Consider the following 21,831-nt stretch of genomic DNA (forward strand, 5'->3'; position numbering starts at 1 on the left):
CACATTAGCATTCTTGGAACCATAGGCTGATCTACATCATCAGTTGTGGTGAGCAACACATATAATCCCCTCTTCCTGAATCATCCATCAGTATTTATAATGGTTCACAAGTGTTAATGTGATAATGTTTAAGAAGTTGAAATATTCCTGAAGTGTAGCCCTCCCAGGAATCCTCATGGTATTCATAGCACATCTTCCTTAACCCCTTTTTTTTTAGTGTTACTGAACAAATTTGGTAGAGAACCTGATGTGCTCCACATACGGGAGTTGTTCGAGGTTGGTTTGTTCATTTGTTGTCCTGATTTTTGTGTGATACAGGTCCCCAGCCAAAAGGTTGTATGTCTTGTATGGTCATTTACTGTTCAATTAATAAAAGCAGAACAGAAGGGACTATTATTTGTTTGCTTTTACTAGTTATTTTGACATTTGTTACTACCTTTGTCCACTCTCCTGTTGTCATTTTGGATGTCAGTTCTAGGCCATTAATCACAACCTTTTTAATGTCTTCATTTTCTGAAATGCAAATATTCATATTCAGGATTACAACCAAAACCTAGATTCAAAGTTACCATGTCATGTTTCTGACTGTTGGCTGGATGCCAACAAATAACAAGCATTAGAACAATTAGTTTCATGTATGAGTAAAAACACACACACATATTCATGTCTCCTAATACTGATCAGGAAGAGGATGACTGAGCAAAGGCTCAGATCCTCAGAGGTGTTTAGGTCTTACAACAATACATTTCAGTACAGACACTAAATAGAAGATGCGCAGTGCCAGTATGCATCTGTATGTGTCCTGGGGCTGTTTTTAGCAATTGCAAGTTCATACAGGAGCCTTTCTGAGCAAAACACCTGCTGATTTGAGTCCAGTTCTGTTTGAGGGAGAGGCTTAGGTTTAAAGGTCTGTTTGTTCCAGGATGATTGAAGTCAACACAAGTTTAGCCATTGATTTGAAAGAGCAGGTGGCAGTCCTTAGGGATCCGCTCCTGTTCCAGCTGAAGTCAACTGAGATGTTACCTTTATTCAATAGGAGATAGCTGTAATTCAGCAAATAATTAGCAAAAATGTCAGTAAAAATGTCCTTAAACCTTTGTGCAGCTGAATCAGCTCACCTTTGAAGAAAGCTTGTCTCCTTCAGATGTTGGGGCTATTAACGGGAACAGCGTGTGGGGGGGGGGGTGCTGGGGCGTGTCTTGCCTGGCAACCTCATTCAGTGACTGTGGATTTCACCTCCCACGCTCCACCTGCACAGGGCATGATTACTCAGTTTCTGTACAGCAGCGATAGATTCTGCCTGGTGTTAATACTTGGTTGAAAAGCAATCACAGTCTTTCTTTTCCTTTTTAAAGTCTTTGGATGCTAGGAATGCACTTCCAGCCCCCCTTCATGAACTTCAGAATAGCTGGAAAGGTGTGATTGCATGCAGAAGGATAAGTACAAATGAATCAGTATTGTATTAGGACTGGTTTGTCATGTTATGTATATACACATAGGAGTGATCTAGTTTGTATAAGGAATTCCAGTACTACTAGTTGTAATAGTTTCTTCTCTGTTGTCATTATACACATTGAACTGGAGAGCGTGCCATTAAAATATCTGATCAAGAACATAGAAATATCCCTTTTTCTCTCTTAGTATTTTTCTTTGCTAATACTTTTTTATTTTGTAACTTTATTTAAAGAAAATAATCAGATTAGCTTTTCTTTAATTTTATTTATATGGTATATAGAATAGATAATATACAGTGTATAATAATTATATAACGTGTGGTAGATTTGATATAATATCTGGTATATATCATATGGTATATAACATATAATATATAAAAATATCTATCAGAGAATCACAGAATTGGTCATGTTGGAGGGGACCTCTTGAGATCATCTAGTCTACCACCCCTAAATTTTTTTTCCAAAATTATTTTTCATTTCAGCAAGAGGGTCCTGTGGTTTCTTCTGCCTTATTTAAACCATTTATATGATGTACCTTCAAATAATGAAACCAAAGATAAAGATATAAAATATATCAACTATATAAAATAAATGCACTTTTTAGAAAATTTTAAATAATTTCATCCAAAAGAATGATCACAAAGTTCAACAGCGTGAGCAGCTATCACTCCTTTGGAATGAATAATAATATGATAACTTATAGCATCTACAACTCTGAGTTATTCCATGATTCTTTAAAATCATCACTCTAATTATGTTTTTTTTACCTCTTTAAAAACTGGTTTGATCATTCCATGTGTGAGCCCCACCCTGAAAAACCGAAAGGCTTTGCACACCTAATTTGAGATTTAACCTAGTATCAGTGTTAAACCTGTTTCAGTCTGCCATTCTCTTGCTTAAAATGTTGTGGAACTCAAGGGTTTCTATTCGCTTGTTTAGCAAATCAATGTATTTATAATCTGCAGTGACTTAGAACTTGATTCCTGCAGTCCAAGGTGTATAGTGTGCTTTTCTTCCACTAAAAATAATTGGGAAAAAAAGTTCACTGACTTCTTTTTCTTTTCAAGTGCATTGAATAGAACAAAAAGGGCCAGCTTGATAGCACTGTAAGCTAAACTCTCATTATTGTGCTCAGAGCAGACAACAAACAATCGGACCTCCTCACATAAACCCAGAAACCGTCAGCCTTTCGCTTAAGTGCAGCTGGTTTTATGTGCTCTTGCTGAGGTTTTCAGCAACAGTCACAGTTGCTGATCATCAAGAACTGGACTGATACCACCCCTGATTGCTCCTAGACTTCTGAAAAGGTTTTGTGGGAATTAAAAAAAAAAAAAGGCTTATTAATTCGTGTTGCTTTAGGCTATCATGATGCTACAGTCTAAAAGATCCCTAGCTTTAGAGCTGCAGAATCCCTGGGAAGTTCAGGAGCCTGACTCTGCGGTGACCTTTTCTGAAAGAAAGGTCAGCATGCCACAGACAGACTTGCCAAGTCAACTGCTTTTCCCTGTAGACTAAAGCTTTGCGATCTTATCCGCAGATCTGTTAGGAAACTTGGCCGAGCTACTGCTTTTTGTTGTTTCAGGCACAATTTGTGTGTTGAATGGAGTTTCACACTAAGTGAGAGTGTTTTCAGTACAATGGAAGTAAACTTAGCATTGAAAGTGCTTAAAATTCGTCCTGTGGCTCCCTCTACATTATCTCCAAATTTTTATTATTTTAATGCAGATTTCCTAGATTCATTCATAGGTTTTGGTTCCGGACAAATCTCACTCTCCCATTTTCATGCTGCTTGTTCTTTTGTTCTCTCAAACTTGAGGGGGGTGGGACTTATTTGGTACATTAGGGAATGATCTTCCAACAGTTTGAATTAGCTTGGGATCAAAAAATAACCTCATTGCTGCCACCTCATTATTGCTACCTCATTATTTCCTATGCCAAAGAGCTTTTAAGCACAGGGGTTTATTTCCTTTATTTTAGGGGAGCATTTTGGGGGTACAAAATCTGGACAGGCCATTGCCAGTTAAACAGTCATAGAAATGTTTTGACAGTTGGGGGTGGCTTGGGGTGGCAGTTTTGCTTTGACAGTGTCTTAGGGTTTTTTGGTTTTAACTGAAGATTAAATTTGGGCCAGAACAAATATGTGCTCTTCCCATCCTCTTCCTTCAAACTTCTCTTTATGAGATAAATAGACATTAATACTGAAAAGACTGCAGAATCTGAAGATTTTATTGTATTAAACCTCTCTGGTATCATATTTTCCCCTACTTTCCTTTATCTCTGTTCATTTGCATCTTAGATTAGGGTATCTGTTTAGGGTAAGAACTGTGTCTTTGCATAGTATTAATCAGCTAATGTATCTTTGGAGACAATTATGTGAATTTTTCTGTTAATATTTTAGAAGTAGTCTCTTAACCTGTAAGTTATTTTTACCTATTAAATGTTTCAGGACAGATTCTCAGTTCTTCTAGGTCTCCAGACCTGTACAGAAAGCTGTAGAGATCTGCTGATTTATAGCCATTGCACATCTGACCCAGCATTCATGCAGATATTTCGCTGAAATATAATCTGAAACTAGGAATGTGTATGCTGCTAGTGACTTAAAACTTTATTTATGTGACTACGGTAGCAAAAATATATGCCAGTCGACAGTGGCTTCTATATCGGATATTGTCAGGTCATTGTCCAGTCATGCCCGCACAGACTCCCTAATAGATATAGAATTCAGACGCTGGACACAGATACAGCATTGGAAAGTGGGAGCTCTGGGGTTGCACTGACAGGGATAGATGAATCATGGACTGATCCGAGTAAAAGATGTTACTCTCTTAATTTTTTATTAACCTCAGAAGCCTCAATCAAGGTACTTACAGCAGAGTAAAGTATGAATATGTTAAATTCCTGTGTGAGTCACAGACCAAATCCTGTGGATCAAAAGCTCAGTAGCTGAACTTTGCACTGGGCTTTATAAGAATAACTTGCACTTGAGAGTCCCAGTGATACCGGTCACTGCTGTGGGTTCTGTGTTCAGACAGCTCTGCAGCGTTGCAGCTTGGCACCAATATACACCTAGAATTTGTTATGTGCTCTAAGGAATAACTTGTCATCAAACCTGTATATCAGTAGCTATATATGTAATGAATAAAGATAGATTGTTCTCGTCCATGGCAAAAAAGCAGGGGGCTGTATGTCAGTTGGCTGTTTAGTTGTTTTATGATTCAGTTGGCTCAATTGACTCAAATCAGGTTTTATGATACAACTGGCTCTTCAGTGTTTTATGATACTTTCCCCATCAAGTTCCATCTGTTTCAGAAGGGTAGCAGATCTGAATTTGTGAGACTCCTGTCCTTTGGTATTATGAGAAGGACATAGTGAGATATTTTGAGTCTGGCAGCACCACTGGCTATTTTGGCTGGTGTTGTGCAGGGTGAAATGGGATTGGCCATTACTAGCTCCGTGCGTGTGTTGTAGCAGCAAACATTTGGTTGTCTCTATGGTTTGTATCTACTGACAGTACACTTGTGGTGCTGTCCAGAAAAGAGGAGGGAGACTAGTGGTGATGCATAATATAATGCTCAAATTTATACAATTGCTGTGTTTCAGTAATTGAGGGAATGTTGGATTTTACAGCATGATCCCTGATCAGCTGTGAAATTCTGGTGCGGCTTTATGAAGAACTGAAACTTTCTAGCAATCATTTTGCTTATATGCCACAACTTTTTACACTTTTTCACAACTTAAATAACCCGTCTTTCAAAAGTTATGGATTTGCCATGACTACTCATTCATAAAAAGCCTGCTACCTTCTTTTGTCGGAAGAGAAGTTGTTTAACAAACAGACATTTTGCATTGATCCACTGTCTTGGCCAGGTAAAAATGGCCATTAAAACTGCAATATTCCAGCTCAAGTATTTTGAAAGAACTTGTATAATCTGCTCCTCTCTTTTTAATATGAAAAAATGTCTGTATTTTTCTATCAGGTTTTTTTTGAAGAACAGCCACAACAGCATGTCACAGGACAAACTCAGTGAAAGCTACACAAGGGTAAAACCTGGCCCACTGATACTGAGTTTATTTGAAACTCCCCTCCTGCACACAGTCATCTGAGGCATTTGGGTTTGCAGTTTTGCGCTACCACACCTGTGTTAGTTACCTGGCGAGCACATCTTTTACATTCCACACGTTGTCTGGCTCTCAATCCACACACAGATGCATGCACGTATATTCACACTGCAGTGAGCAAAAGTGATCAAACAGAACTGATACTGTGCAACAAAACACAGTTGAAATGTTGAGGAAAAGGCTATGTAGAAAAGACTTTTAGACAACTGTGTTCATCTACGTGTGTGTGTAAGTGAAAACGGGCAACTTTGTCTCAACACTAAAAGAATTTGTTGATTAAAAGAAGATAACCAATACGCAAAAAATGTGTGTTGTATGCATAAAATGAATGTGTTACCTATGTGTTTGGTATTCCATAGCATATGTGAGATAAAATTCAATATGCAATTAAGTAAAATTGTTTACTATATTTGGTTAATTCTTCCCATTCTTTCATACCTTAGTGTTCGATGATAGGGATTCAAGTCTGTGACATCTGTTCTTGACTTACAGTCTGTGGCTTTTAGAGAGTAACAAATGTTCATTTGCAAAAGCTACATGGAAATATGTATCACATGTAATATAAACATTGTGCGGTATCCACGCTGTGTCAGCTCTGTTAACTAGATGCTGACGCTAGATTTATTGGAAGATGAGACTTGAAAATTAACCAAAACAAAAATATAGGCCTTCTCTCCAAGCACTTGGAGGTCCTTGTGCCCTCATAAAAGAACATTTAAATGGACTACATACTTATGGAATTTTGGTATAATGATTTTTTCCAGAGAAAACTTTGTTTCCAACAATGAAAAATGTGGTGGAATATGTTCCTTCCATGTTTTATTTCTTCTTAGACAATTTTTTCTTCTTTAATGAACTATTTACTGGAGATGCCACTTTTACAATAGACATATTGATAATTTCAAATGCAAATTTTTACAAAATCATCTTGATTTTTCTGAAATGGAAACTAGTTGAAATATATCGTGAATATTTTCCTCCAGTGGTTTCAAGTGGTCTATCTAAACACAGGCTATGCTCACTATTATTCCCTACTGCCAATATTTGATACCATAGTTAAGGTTATATCTTTCGAGCTGATAGTGATTGTTCTGTGAGTTTGCAGCAGAGTATCATTGCTGTTGATACAATACATTCATAATTTTTTGCGTTGCTATATTGCTTTTATGATTGTCTCTATGAACTATCTTCAGGATTTAGTTCAGTTTTAATCAGAGAGGCAAAGCTAGGCAACCCCTGTCTTATATTTCTATTTGAAAAACAAAAAAACAGCAGAAAAACTTTTACATAGAAGAAAATAAAACTGGGTGAAGAACTACAGAAGCAAGCTTTACCTTAAGTGAGCTAGTCCCCCTTGCATCCTTTTACAAGCAGCAGTAAGAGGCTCCTTCTGACAGTAATTCAGAGGATTAATTTTTCTAGAGAAAAGTTAGGCCTGTGGAAATGACTTTCAATTTTCTCTATTAGAAACAAGTTCTGCTTTGCTCCAGACTACAGTATTCAGCACTGGTAAAACACAAGACAGAGAATTATAGTGTTTGGCATCATCAGATAGCGCTTGTCTAATTCATTGCAGGAAGGGGAGGACATATATCCTATTGTCTTTTTTTTTTTTAATAGGGAAAGTACTTGAACCCATTCTTGCCATTAACTTGATGCAACCCTAGATATAGAAAGTGATTCTATATTTTGTATACTGAATATATAATCCCATTCTCATTTCTCACTGTCAAAGATATCTAGTGATCTCATGTGGAAAGTTCAGAGTGCTGTGTCACGGTCAGCATATTTGGTTTCTTTGGAACTAGGCAACCCCAGCCTAGTCTATTCTAAATAACAACATTTCTTATTAATAGGGTTCTTTTTAGAGTATTGATAGTACTTGGCAGGTATGGAGAACTGCGTGTGCTAGATGATGGCCTAGTTAATTGTGGAATTTGATTCTCCTTTATTTCATGAGCTGACTTGCAAATTCTTTCTCTTTTTATCAGAGAAGCTTTTTGCAAGCACAAGAAACCAAACTGGGAAGGAGCCTGGGATTTTTGTTCTTAGGTCTGGTAACAATCTCATGTCTTGCAAAGATCCCACAGCTGTCCTGACTTGAGGAGTGTTTGAAAAGATCTGTTAATGCACTTTATTAAAACCATCTAATTTGAAGACAAGACCACAAGACTCGACCCAAAGTTCTTTGAAGGTATCTGGAGAGCTTTCAGTGACTTCACTGCTGTGAAGAAGGCCACTAGACCCTTTGAGAGGGAAACAGTTTTCAATTAGTATGAAAATATCTGTGATTCTGTTTAAAACCTCTCTTCCAGCCTCTCCTTTACTTTATCTTGCCAATTCTATGCTCGCTTCTCTCCTGACCGCTGTAGTGACCAAATTGGTTCTTAAACTCAAACTGCAAGCTCCTTTTGGTGTTTTCCAAAGCTTCGGGATACCGTTCCTTTCTCCTTCTAACAATTTTAGAATGAGCAGCCAGATCCAGAAGTCCTTTTTCCTCTCCATGTGCCAGGAGTTTCAGAGAGGAGAAGGGAAGAGGATGAGCAGAGGAGCCTTCCTCCACAGTGGTAGAGGAGGGTTCCTTTCTCAGGCACCTCCAAACATGTGCCCCGTTCTGCAGCCTGGTGTGACGTTTATAAATGGATTTTCTGAGTTCGTGACCTATTTCAAAGCAAGTGCTGGATGCCAACGCATTTTGTCCTGGCTCATCTGTGAACAGTGGGCACCTGTTGCACAGAAGGTTCTTCACCCAGGCCTCTCCAGTGGGTAAATCTAAGCTTCTATCCGGATAAGAAAAGGTCTTGAATAAAAAGGAACAGGGTGAATCAGATAGAAACTTAGATGATATGCAGATAAGATCTTTGGGTTTTTTTTAATTATTATTTTCTGAACCTTCAAGCATGTTTATTCAAGTGACATTGTTAAAAGGCAGCTTGTAGAAAACCCAGTTAGGATTCCATAACTTTTAAGTGCCTCACATGGCCAGATTTCATTTTACTTTTGGCAAAATATGGAAAAAAGGAAGGCCAATAGCTTTAAAATTTAATTTTGAGTACATTTAATTAGATGGCAATTAGATTTTCCCATAACCATACAGGTTCAGGGCAAAATTTTACAAAGCCAACATAACATGAAAACATTACCTGTTTCTTAAAGTGCAAAACAATGCATGAGAATAACCACCAGGTGTGTGTCTAAACTGTCACACTGTTAAAAGGAATCTGTGTATAAATTTTTTTTTCTTGACCATGAAAGTCACAGGATTCACATGTACCAAAGTGTGTTTCTTAAGCATACATAGAGCCTTTTCCATGTCAGTTCCAGAGGCTGCAGTCTGCAAGAGTAGTATATGGATTGGGGATGCTGTTGGGCTAGTGATTCCAAATTGTAAGCTGAAATTAGCTCAAATTTCTTCTAAATTTCAGAGGTTTTGCACACAGCGGGGGAGATTGGGCAGTGCTTAAGAGAACAGAGAGCAAGATACATGAGATCTGTGAAACAGCAAGAGGTGAGATTTGATTATCTGATCATGGATCATTGTATTTTTACCACCTTGGTGATTTAGCACCATGCTCTCCTCCTCCTCTCAGCTTCCCAGCATTCGCCAATAGCCAAAACAAATTTTCAGTTTGGTGCACGAAAATCTTGAAAGGACTTGGGTGAGATTCCTATTAGGGCCGAAAGAGGCTTTGGAAATGTGCTGTCATCCCATCAGCCCACAGAAACACTCCAAAATGCCATATTCTGTGGGAGAGAATGGAAAGTATCTAGAGCACCAAATGCGGCAGCTGGAAACGATTTAAAAAAATACACAAGATGGGTAGGCCAGTAATGTTATGAGGGGTAAGAGAGGCAGCTGGGAGATTTAAAAGGGAAGGCCTGAGAGCAGCTGAAAGATGCCAGCAGTCTGTTAGCAAGAGTGTCTGAGAGCTAAGTGGCTGTGTGTGATGAGAAAACATGCCAAAATGGTAAGAGAAACAGCTGGAGAAAAACAAAATTTCAAAGCCTCTGAAACAGGGATGGATATGCAAATTCTGCCAACACTATTGAATGAGTAAATTAATTAATTTTTTTTTCTCTCTGCTTTCATAAGTTCCTTTTGTTTTCACAAATGGCCTCTTTCTGCAGAGTGTGCCAGAGTCCTTTTCTGCTGCCTCCTCGTCCTCTTGATCTTTTGGGTTTCGGTTATTTCCTCCACAGAAAATAGGTATCTCTGAACAATACTGTTTCACTTGTTAATAGTCTTGTAAGCCATTTTGTTTATTTTTCTATTTCCTGACCTTATCAAGACTTTTCCTGCTTGTCATTCTGAATGTGAAAACCCCTCAGTGGAATACCATTCTCTGTGAAGAAAATGCGCTGGTAGCAGTTGATTTAAATAGTTCCAAATCTCACTCTGGGTAGGACCTATAAGATTTAGATGGCTTTGTATTCCAGAGGACTGTCTGGAGGAGTTGGCAGGCTTGAAGGGTCTGATGAACAGTCTCTAGAATTTGGCAGGGTCTAAAACAAGTTTGTAATAAGAACGTGGTGACTTTGGAAAGTAAACTATAAAAGTGCACAGTGGGGCAGATTTTCAAGGCTTTATGCATTACAATTGCACCTGTATTTTTGCATGTATTTTATTATACATAGAGCTTATCATTTACTTGCATCTGATCACATATTTGAATCTAGCCTGGGTGTGTGCATCGGTGATGTAAAGACATATGCCAGTATCTGTATACAGTAGCATGTTCTTTACCTTTGAAATTGTGGCTCTGCTGTGGTTTTTCAGCTGTGAAAGCAAGAGACAGAATGTGTGTACTTTTTTTTTTCCATAGATCATAAGGAACAAAGAGCTTATGTGAAAAGAAGAGTACAGGAGAAGATCTTAATAGATTCTGTCCCATCAGAAACTGAAATACAGCAACATGAAAAGAGAAAACATGCTGTCTAGCTTCTCTGAAGCTGTTTGCTAATGACCTCCAATGAACTAGAAGATGTTAGGGAGCGTAGTCTCGGCTTGAAGCCTGAGAGAAGAAAACATAGGCAGAGAGGATGCAAAGAAAGTGAAAGAGAGAATGGAGATAGTCAATAATTATTTTCCAACAACAGAAAAACCCTAATCAGGCAGCAAATTTTTGATAGCTTTCATGCTGCCTGACCTACAATGTTATGTCTAGGCCAACAGGAAAAAGAGCAGCAGTTTTGGAGGGCATGAAAGTAGACTCACAGAACAATAAAATAATAGAGCAAATTGAAAAGGGGAGAAGGTATAAAAATGCAAATTAAAATATATTAAATAGAGCATTTTATGAAAGATATCTGAATGATTACCACTTATTATTGGTAAAATATAAGTTATGTAGCATATACTAAATATTTTAATAAAGAAAATAATAGGGTCAGGTCAAAATTGGATTTACAATCCAATCTGTTAAAATACCAAATGAGACAGAGACAGCTAGAACATTTGCCAGGGAAAGTTATGCATGTCTGGCATAGGGAAAAATACTTGGAATGAGTGAGAAGAAATGTTCATGGTGCAAATTAATCATTCTCAAAGAAAGCATTTAAATTAACCTTTCAGATACCTGAAAGCCTTTGACTGTGTATTTTAAAAGAAGATCTTTTGTTTTGGAAACCTTGACATTATATTCCCTGACAGGAACAATTAACCAAAAGCATAAACTTACAGGAAACTTTACATATAAGATCTAGTGTTGCACTTTTTATGCTTAAGTAAATTTCTCTCTTTGGATAAGAAATTTCAACTTCCCTTCCTCATTTTCTCCATGATTAGCTGCCTAGGCAACTTATTATTCTACATTCTGGTGTAAATATAGATGGCCTCTGTTTTTTAAAAAAATGAGTTTATGAGAAATGAGTGCAGGTGCACTTATCTGAAAAGAAGTGAGATAGTGGATTTGAGAAATAATGGGGGAGGCACTGTCCAACTGTTTGTTCAATGCATTGCTTTTGATAGTTGAAATAGCTCTGCCTTCTACATGTCCTGCTTTCCAGCCTGTAGGTTAAGAAGGTCTTTGCCAGTGGCTTTGCACCACCTTGTGACTTAGGAGAATTTCCCCCCAAGAAGGCTGTCCGGGTTGATGTAGCTGTAGCCCTTGAGAAAGAAGGAGGATTTCAGTTGCAGAAGGAAGAATGGTTTGCTCAGTTACATTTTTAATTAAAATGAGGCAGTGGTGGAGAGACTGAATTTGGAGGACCTCCTACAGCAGGAGCATGAGCCTGTAAATCCAGACAAGCTGCTATGAAGTGTACAAACTAGAGATGTGCCTAGGTGGCTCCATTTAATGGAGTGTAATACTTCAGTTTCATAGTTGGCATGGTTCCCCCACATGCTGCTCTTTGAGTGATTTTACGCCATATTATTTCTCAAAAAATCCCAAGGTGGGGGTGCTTTCTACCACTTCTCAAGAATGAGAACGGCATGAGAGATTTCACTACTGATAATTTTCTTCAGACTCTGGGGAATAAACTGAGCATCACTTTAATGTTTCTTTTTCCCCTCATCTCCTCTACACCACGTCATTATCAGAAGAGGACCCAAAGTTCATCACAAACATGAACATGGACCTACCCTTTTCTTCTTTCTAGCACATCACATTGAACAGCAGAATTATCCTTCCACTAAACACACACAGGTGTTGGAGTGTGTTCCCATACTACAGATTTTGGAGCAAGTCAGTGCCTGGTAGAGCAAACTGCTGTTTGGAGGGTTTACATGCAGCTTGCTCTGCTCAACAAGGCCTTCGTGAGTTGTTCTCTGGGGTAGTCAAATGGTCTTGCAAACACAGGTAATCCTCTAAATACCCGGATCTGTGAACAGTGCAGTAAAATAGTTATTTTCTTGAGATCATTGCTGGTTTAGGAATTAAAAGTCAGTTAGTATCATTAAATCTTTTACCTGTATGACTGACAGAACCTGAGACTTTGCAGGTAACCCTGCCTAGATTTAATAACATCCCACTGAGAAACAATTTGTTTTCATGTTGGCATATTTATGACTTTCTCCTTAGGAGTCACCAAATGGGCAATAACTACCCTTGTTGTCAGCCGGTTAAGACCTGGAAGATCTGCTCTTAGTTTTCAAACTCCAAACAATCGTACCATGCTCATAAGCACATTAAATACCACAGTAAATCTCAAGGAACCATGAAAATCTTTTGATGTTTGCAAGTAATAGCACTTTCACCACCACCGAGCAGACTGTACTTCTGACCCCTTTAGAAAAAAACCTCTGCCTTCAGCAGTTCTCTCAGGGAATATTCATGCAGATCTTCTGTTTTCAGTCTGGGCCCTGGCTCCAGTCCCTGGGTATGGAGCTCATCTTGATTGCGCCCAAAGCTTGCTATTCTGTTCTCTCTGCAGCAACGGCTGTAGCAGTTAGCAACCAAGCTGTCCTGTTGAAACAAAATATCATTAATAAAGTGCAGCTGCATTTGAGATAAACCATATCTTAAATGCAATAGAAGACAGAGTAGAGACAGTGCCTGCTTCTCCGTAATACTGCCATTCCTGAGTTTAGGAAAGCCAGCTTCCTTGAGGCTCCTCCACACACTCTGTTTGTATCTCTGCCAACCTGTATTCTTGAAAACTGCTGGCAAGCGCCACTGCCATTGTCAGGATCAGGCCAAGGCGCTGCATAAGGTTTGCATTATATTGAAGACAAGATACAAGATCTTTGAAGCCAGCTTCATTCTTTGAAGTTCCAGTTGGTCACTACAGTGCTGCTTTGTTTGCCCTTTGCCTAGCCTTTATTAAGCTAAACCAATGCATTCACACAAGAAAGCCTTTCAACTGCGGTGTGCCCTTCTCAGGCACTCACTCAGCTGAGCTACTGCAGCCACGTCAGGGGCAGCTCCCTCCTGACACAAGCCCTCTGAAGGCTGATGGGCGCACTTCTGTCTTCACACTCAGCCGCTGCTCTCGGAGCTTTACATTAGATTCTGATTTCTTTTGGCAAGATCTGAGGTGTTGTTAGAGTAGACAGGAAAATTGCTGCTCTTGATAAGGTCAGAGGAAAACCAGTTTCAAGATACAGTAGTGTAAGTGGAACTGGTGACATTTACAAAAGAATAAAGCCTGGAGATCTTTGTACTCTCTCTTACATGAAAAACAGTATAAATTGTGATGGCACTCAGGTTAGTGAAAGGATGCACTTTACAGAAAATGAGAAAAGAGTTTACTTCATAAAGTAGTTCGCTAACAGAAAAAAGCTAATACTGATGAAATTCGGGAAAGAATAATGCATAAACTTGCATACTGTGATACCTAAGACTTGGTTTGTGAAGACCACATTTTCCTTAAATAGTGTTCATAACATATTCATGCCAAGGAATGCGCACTACTCCATAACTGTATCTTGAAAAAGAAACTGTGGACATTCCTTATTGTACTAATGTGCTACTTACCATCTTCCGAGGCTAGGAAGAGAGCATACTGCGCAAAGAGAGCAGCCCACTTTTAAGGTCCTTCGTTGCTAGTGTGATGAAGAAATTACATTATAATTGAGACTGACCATCACTTAAAAAAGCTTTGGACATACCTTGAAAAAAAGCTTGTGCTTCAACTTGGTTATGCTTGTGTTGTTCCTCTTGCCCATATTTACTTATCTGCATAAAACATTCCCAAGTTGTCCAACTATCCTCAGTGAAAACAAGATTTGCCTCTACACTTTAATTATGTCTATCTTCATTCAGAAATATTACTAGTGAACAAATTAGGAGATTAATTCCAGCAGTGTGAACAAATAGCCAGGGAATCCCAATTTTTGGCAACTGTATGGCATCCACGGCCTTGAGCAAGTAATCAGTCCTCCCTTTGAAGCAGTTGGAAAATACACTGATGTGTTTCTGTTGAAAACCATTCAATTGTAGTGGTTCTTGTCAGGAAAAAATCAGAACATTCTGCTCTGGCACTTTCTAAGTGCAGGGATATTTTGTTTTTAAACAATTTATGATTAAAAAAATATTTTTTAAATGATCAAAACACAAAATGTGGAAAAAAATACCTGATTTTTTTCTGGCAGAGCATTTTGTTTACTGCAGTGTTTTAAGCTTTAGCTTATTTTTGTCATCACTACAAATCTGGACAAAAAAAAAACAGTAAAAGTTTTTCACAGGGTGGCAAAATCCCTTATTGGCAGCGCTGCATAAAAAGGTGTCCTGTTCTTCAAGTGTGTGGTAAAGATTGATTCATGTCCTTTGCAAGTGCAGTGACAAAACTCTTTTAACAGCTGAATGACAGATGATGGATTCACTGAGCTTTGCTGATGATCTACCTCTGTCAGTTTTGGTTTTTTGACATCTCTTGCTCTGGTTCAAATGGAATCGGCGAATTCAGAAGAAGGAGCGTTGTGGATAGGAAGAGCTCTTTTGTAAAGATTTTTCCAGATTTCATAAAGTTTGAGGTGAAAGACTGGGGGGTTTTCTTAAGGTAACTGAAACATTTTACCCAGTTTAAGTCTTAAGTAGGAAGTGAGTGGGCACCTGCAAGGGCCCTTGCCCTGTATAGAAGTGGGGAGCACATCACCCACAATAGCCACATCTAGAAGGGGGAGAAGAAGAACACTTGTGAAGTCTGGTCCAAAGATTAACATGAGGGTACTGAGCTAAAGAGTATATATATCTCAGAGACCTCCCACCGATTAATTTCGATATCTGTATCTTTTGACTTGTAGATGCTTGGTGATGAAACAGGCTTTGGTGGGTTCCTCCCTAATCCCAGACTGCTTATGTAAAAAATAATGATTGTGTAAGCTAGCCCAAATTCATGGCTTATCAGCAAAGTTGGCACATGGAACTGGGAAACGTTCCAGAGCTAATTTTCTTTATGTTGAGAAAAGCTGATAATTGTTCTGTGTGCACATCTGCATGTTTGAACACAGTCATAGTTTTCTCCTTACTCTTTGACACTAGGTCAAGCTTATTTTTTCTTATAATTTTAGACTGGGCTTTGAAGGAAAAAGAATCTGCAAACCAACCCCCAAAGCCCAACCATTGGTCATAGTGAGCCTTTTGTAAACTCACACATATCCATGCTATTTTCAAAGTCCTTAAAAATCTTTAGTTGCTGCTACTGTAAGGTGTTTTCTTGGTTTTGCTAAATGTAGTATGTAACAATATAGTGAATATGTTCCTTGGGATCCTTATGTCAGATAATTGATGGCATGAATGTAGTAAATTAGCTCAAAAGAGCATTTCCCCATTGTTTTCAGGGATATACAAAGAACAGCTGGATGTAAACTTCTAGCATGCATCTTGTAATATAGTCTTGCTAATCAATAGGCTGTAATATGTACTCCTTATGGTAATATTAAATGTAGCAGAAGGCTGAGTGGTTTTCCTTTTCTTGCATTATCCCATTCTTCCTACTGTATCCTATTCATAGCATTGTATATTTGGTGATAGTTACAAGGCCAAATTCCATCATAATCCTCAGTTTTGACTTGCTCATAAATTTTTCATTAAAAATTTCCTATGGGCCTGAGCTTTTTACAGTTAGACTTCACCCAGAGCCTGTTTTATTGCTAGTTTGAGGAAGTATAACCTAATGGTTTGAAGTTCAAGCACACAGGAAAACACAAAACAAAAGTTATGTACTTTGCAATCTGAATACACTGCTTACATGTCTATTTATACCAAAAACCTGGAAAATAAATTGAAATTGAACTGAAGACAGTTCAAATCATATGTGCAAGCTATTTAAAACTGAAACATAGGTTCAGAATAGAATGCTTTTTCTCACCAAGCTTTAAGCATAACTAGGGAATTTCTCAGTTTGAAATGGCTTAGCATCTGATGAACAAGACTAAGACATGCTTTGAATGGTTGCATCATGTTTTAATCCTAATGTAGTCCTTTCCCATGTTTGAAAAATCCAAGAAAAATTAGATGCAATGAACTCTAATAATGCCAAGTTATGTTCACCAGTTAATAGGAAAAATACAAATATTAGGAAAAATTACAATTCTAGCAGCCAGTTTATCAGTGTAACATTTCAAGGCATTACACCTTTTTTAATCTACACATTCCTTAACGATGGTGTTCCTAGTTTCAACTTCTCCCTTCTTTCCTCCCTCTGCAAGGAACTCGGCACTGGTCACTTTTCAGTGTAAAATCTCTTTTGAAGGTTTTGGAAACACAGCTGGAAATTGTATTGTGTGCAATTTGTTGCTGCTTACATATTTGTCATCTCGCAAGTAAAATGCTAACATTTCTGCTGAGTATTCGCATATTTCACAATTAAGTGCTGCTATTTCTCGGTTATTTTATTTTGGTCCTGGTAATATGAACTATTTGTGTTTCAAGTATGTGAGGTGTTATTGAGGTATATTTTATGTTCTCGGTTATTTTATTTTGGTCCTGGTAATATGAACTATTTGTGTTTCAAGTATGTGAGGTGTTATTGAGGTATATTTTATGTTCAGCTACTCATTTAGCAAAACTAAGAGTTAGGGTTTATGTTATATGCCCAAAGCTAGGTTTGCTAGTGGAACTTGCACATTTACATTTTTGCTGAGGTTGTTTAATCTGTCAGGTTATAGAGCCAGCATGCAATTGACCTTTATAAACTGAATCATAAGCTTTTATTCTGTTCCTGTTGTGGCTTACCACAACAGAGTCCCTCTCCAGGGCAGCAAGCATTCTCCTTCATGTTCTATGCTGGGGTGTCTGTCATCTCCAGATGGAGGCAGGGGAAGGTCCCAGGACATTGACAGGGGTGTATATATGTAGGGCAAAGATCATCCTGTATCAAATAATAGGTTACTGTGCCACACCGTTTCCCAAGCCATCTGTATCCTCTGTCTTTCACTCAGAGGGACTTCTGTTTTTAATTTCTACTTGATACCCTGTCCTGTTAGGCAGACCCTCTCTGGGGCAGGGAAATGGAAGAGAATAGAAAATGGCATTTATTAACTGGTTCCTACTCACCTCCCTGCTGGGTGTTTACATGCTTCTTAGCAGAAAGAACGCTACATTGCGCTCTGCAAGGTCGCAGATCTTAAGGTCAGATTGCAAAAGGCAGTTCAGCAACACTTCTCAGCAGCCAGACTATAAGCACTTGTTAAGAACAGAAAATGACAGCATCAGCCCAGGATGTTAGTGGGTGTACCTGTTCTGGACAACTGAGTCTCATAATCCTCCACGGTGAAATGAAGTCTGACCCCAGGACCAGGAAGAGTCTTTTCTATCACTTCAATTTCACTTCTGCCCTCTTTTGCAGATGAAAAAGACCACTTTTGTAGATGAAAGAACAGCTCAAATTCTGCAGTCAAGCCTGTGCTTCTGCTGAAATCACTGTTAAGAGTGACAGCTGCAGTAATGAATTTCAATATGAAGATTATATGAGCATCCCCCCCATTCCCCAAAGAATTGGCCAAGACTGTCATGCATTTCACACAGGCTTCTTTCAGGCATCAGGTAGCACCTGCTTTTGGTCATTAGTGGCTTGGACTGATACTGAAATATTGAGTATTCCTAAAGATTACAAATCCATCATCAACTGGATCTGAGCAGCTACTTCAATGCTTCCCAGTTCAAGTAGTATTTGCAAAAAGGTACCCTGGCCTTTAGGTTTTTAATAACAGCAGTTTGTACTTATAGGAGGGGTTCAAGGACAAAAGAAACTGCCAGGTGTGGAAGGGGATTGATTCAGGGACCTCTTGAGGAATCTCAATCCACGTAAGTCCGTGGGACCAGACGGGCTGCACCCAAGGGTACTAAGAGAGCTGGCTGTTGTCATTGTGAGGCTGCTTGCTATCATCTTTGAAAGGTCATGGAGACTAGGGAGGTCTTCCATGACTGGAGAAAGGCAGATGATGCACCCATCTTCAGAAAGGGCAAGAAGGACAGTCTAGGGAACTACAGAACAAGGATAGAGTGAGCAATCTTAGAAGTAATTTCTGGGGACGTGAAGGAGAAGGTGGTGATTAGGAATAGCCAGCATGGATTTACAAGGGTAAATCATGCCAGACCAACCTAATGGCCTCCTGTGATGAGATGGCTTCATATGTGGATGAGGGGAAGGCAGAGGATGTTGTCTACTTTGAGTTTAGCGAGGCTTTCCATGTAGTCTCCCACTGACTCCTTGTATCCAATTTCAGATGGTCCAGTCTAGATAGGCAAAAAAAATTACTGGATCACTGGTCAAAAGGGCTCATGCTCTCTCCAGCGGCTGGTTACAGTGGAGTTCCTCAGGGATCTGTCCTATCTGGTATCTTTATCAATGACCTGGAGGTAAGAGACAGGATGCAGTACTATGAGGTCTGAGGACTGATGATACTAAATGGAGGGTATAGTTAAAGAATCATAGAATCATTTAGGTTGCAAAAGACCCTTAAGATCATTGAGTCCAACCGTAAACCCAGCACTGCCAGGTCCACCACTAAACCATGTCCCTAAGTGCCACGTATACACATCTTTTAAATACCTCCAGGGATGGTGACTCAACCATCCATACAGTTGCTATGCTTGAGATCAGGCCTGCCATTCGGAGGGACTTACACTTGCTAGAGGACTAGGACAACAGGAACCTCATGAAATTCAGTGAGGACAGAGTCCTTTATCTCAGATGGACTACCCCCCTGCGTAGGCCAGGGCATGACTGGCTTGGTAGCAGCTCTACTGAAAAGGACATGGGAGGCTTGGGCTAGGCTGAGTTTGCCACTGAGTTTGTCAGTGGCAAACTCTGGCAGCAGTGAAACTGCATCAGACTGTATCAACAGGGGCACAGATGGCAGATCAAGGGAATTATTTCCTTTTACTCAGCACTGATTAGACCACAGCCGGCATAGTGGGTTCAGTCTTGACTCTCCCAGTACATGAAAGCTGTTGATAAACTTGTATGACTGCACTGGAGGGCCAACAGGATGGCTGGGGGTTGAAGCATGAGACTGGTGAGGAGAGGCTGAGGCATTGTTCAGCCTATGGAAGAGAACAGCAACTTCCCAGTTCCTAGGAGGTTACCGAGAAGATAGGGCTGGGCTGTCTGCCAAAGAATGAGAGACGAAGGTTATAAACGAACAGGGGAGGCTCTGGCTAGACAGAAGGAAAAAAAATTGACACTATGGGGATAATTAGGTAGTGGAATAGATTATCCAGAGGGGTTGTGCAGTCTCCACATGGAGGATTTTAAGACCTGACTGGACAAAGCCATAAGCAACCTGGGACCTCCCAAAGTCCCTTCCACTCCGAATTATGTCATGATAACTCTAAGGATGGATCTTCTCCATCTTCTCTGTAGAATTTCCTCCATGTAATACAGTTCGTATCAGTCTATGGATTTAAAGTCAGTGCATATGCTGCTATTCACCCCACAGACCGGGAAAATGACATAAAAAGTTGCCCCCCTAGTTTTAACTAAACAAGATTGAAGACAATTTGAGCAAAAACATCACTAGACGGGATGCGACAACATTTTTTTATTGTTTTAATACGAGTGAATAGATTAAGAGATCTGATATGTTGTAAAGCAATATACATACTGAATAAATAATATGCACAGGAGAGTCATGTCTACATTGTAACACTGGCTAGTATTCAGAATACTTAAAATAAATCCAGTGACATTGGATAAAGTCCATAAAAATGCTATCCTGTCTTCCCTTGTATGAAATTGTTCAAGTATAAAAAAATCCAATACAGTGTAAAATATCAAATTCCATTTCGGTCAAGAATAAAAATTGCAAGTATTGTAGTTTCACAGGACAATGTAAAGCAGCATTTTCTAGCAAAGGGAAAAATAGTCAGTCTACATACAGATGAGTGGGAAAACGGCACTAATGTATTTAAGAGGTCTACATGAAAAAACTAGTAGAGGGAAAAAGAATGAACTAGCAATATTTTATGTAAAAACCTAAAAAAGTGTTAATTTAAAAGTACCCTCATACAGTGCACATACTGAATTTAAATAAATCCAAGTCAACATCCTTAGTTAATTAGGTTAATATTTAATATGCTACATCTAAGCCTACTAAATAATTTATGCCATGAGATGAATACATAATTTTACAGTGTCACATCTAAAGTTGCTTTCTTTAGAGTGCAGCATAGTAAAACTTTCAAAATAAATATTTCTTTTTAAATAGCATAACAATTAAGGCACAGTATAAATCACATACCATTAACCCTTCAAGAACAGCAGTCTTGGTAACAAAAGTTGCCTTGTGTACTGTATGTTTGCTAATAAATATTTTAAATATAATCCTGAAATAGATATTAAAATTGTACAAATGGTTTCAGAAAAGAAAATTCCCTTAAAACAGTTCTTAAAGGTTTTAATTCATTAAGCTTCTTCCTGCCTTTATTCACAAGTTACGAATAGATGCAATAAATAGAAAGAGAAGGCTGTTGTAGTAAAGGGCTGATCCTATTTTAGAATCAGAATAGCTGACACCAGCAGTTGAAGTTTCCCAAAAGTGAAACAGGATGGGGCGAGGGATTAGGATGTGACAAGCTCATCACATGAGCACGAGTGATGTGTTCTGTCCAGAACTGTCTGTGTTATTGATTGTCTCTACAGCTGTTGCACCCTTTACTTCCACATCACTTGCTCCATAGTTCCACTCATCCAGAGGACAGAGAAGAAAATAACTTTGGTGCCTGTCCGCCATCTTACTAGCCGGCCATCTTCCTTGGGTTGTTCGATGCCCGTTAGTGAGACAGTGAGAAGGTACTATCTCATGAAGACAACTTCTGAAAGCTAGAAAGGACAATCAGTGCTTTAAGCTTGTTTCCTCTTAAAATGAATAAAGATTACATATTGCTGACTCAGTTTTTTCCCTGGTTCAAACTTTTCAAATACCATTTTCATACTTATAAAAGGCAGTTTTGCTTCCCTGATACTGTAAAAAGTACACCTTTGCTTTTTTTGGTTCTTGTTTGTTTGTTTGTTTGTTTCTTTGTTTGAAAATATGAAGTCCCATTGCTACTCCTGCCACTCTTTCATGACAGTACAGTATTTTTTTTCCCATTTTCTTCTGGCTTGATACTTGAAACTAGACATGCCGCACTACCCCTCCCCTCTAACAACATGATTTGGATGCATACTGTATGAAGACAGTGGAATAAAAATCTTTAGTTTCGCAATAGCATCGCTTTCCTTAAAGCTCCTTAGTTAATATCAATTGTCTCTGATTAACTACTTATACTGGAAGGCTGAAAAGAGGAAGAGGAAGAAAGAGCTTCTTTCAGGAGTCCATCTGCTATTGCATACGGTCTGTCTGCAGCTGTTGGGGCTGGTACTGCAC

At 38.9% G+C, this 21,831-nt stretch overlaps 1 long non-coding RNA gene across 1 annotated transcript in view; it reads left to right on the plus strand.

The window, feature by feature from the left end:
- LOC103919038 overlaps window positions 1-10,920 on the plus strand; it is a 20,917-nt gene extending 9,997 nt beyond the window's left edge. Inside the window, exon 3 of the long non-coding RNA XR_663724.1 lies at window positions 10,400-10,920. This is a non-coding gene — a long non-coding RNA (uncharacterized LOC103919038). The remainder of the gene's footprint in view (window positions 1-10,399) is intronic.
- Window positions 10,921-21,831: the final 10,911 nt, after the last annotated feature.

This window comes from Pygoscelis adeliae, unplaced genomic scaffold (assembly GCF_000699105.1).
Source record: "Pygoscelis adeliae isolate BGI_AS28 unplaced genomic scaffold, ASM69910v1 Scaffold186, whole genome shotgun sequence".
Taxonomy (NCBI): Eukaryota; Metazoa; Chordata; class Aves; order Sphenisciformes; family Spheniscidae; genus Pygoscelis; species Pygoscelis adeliae.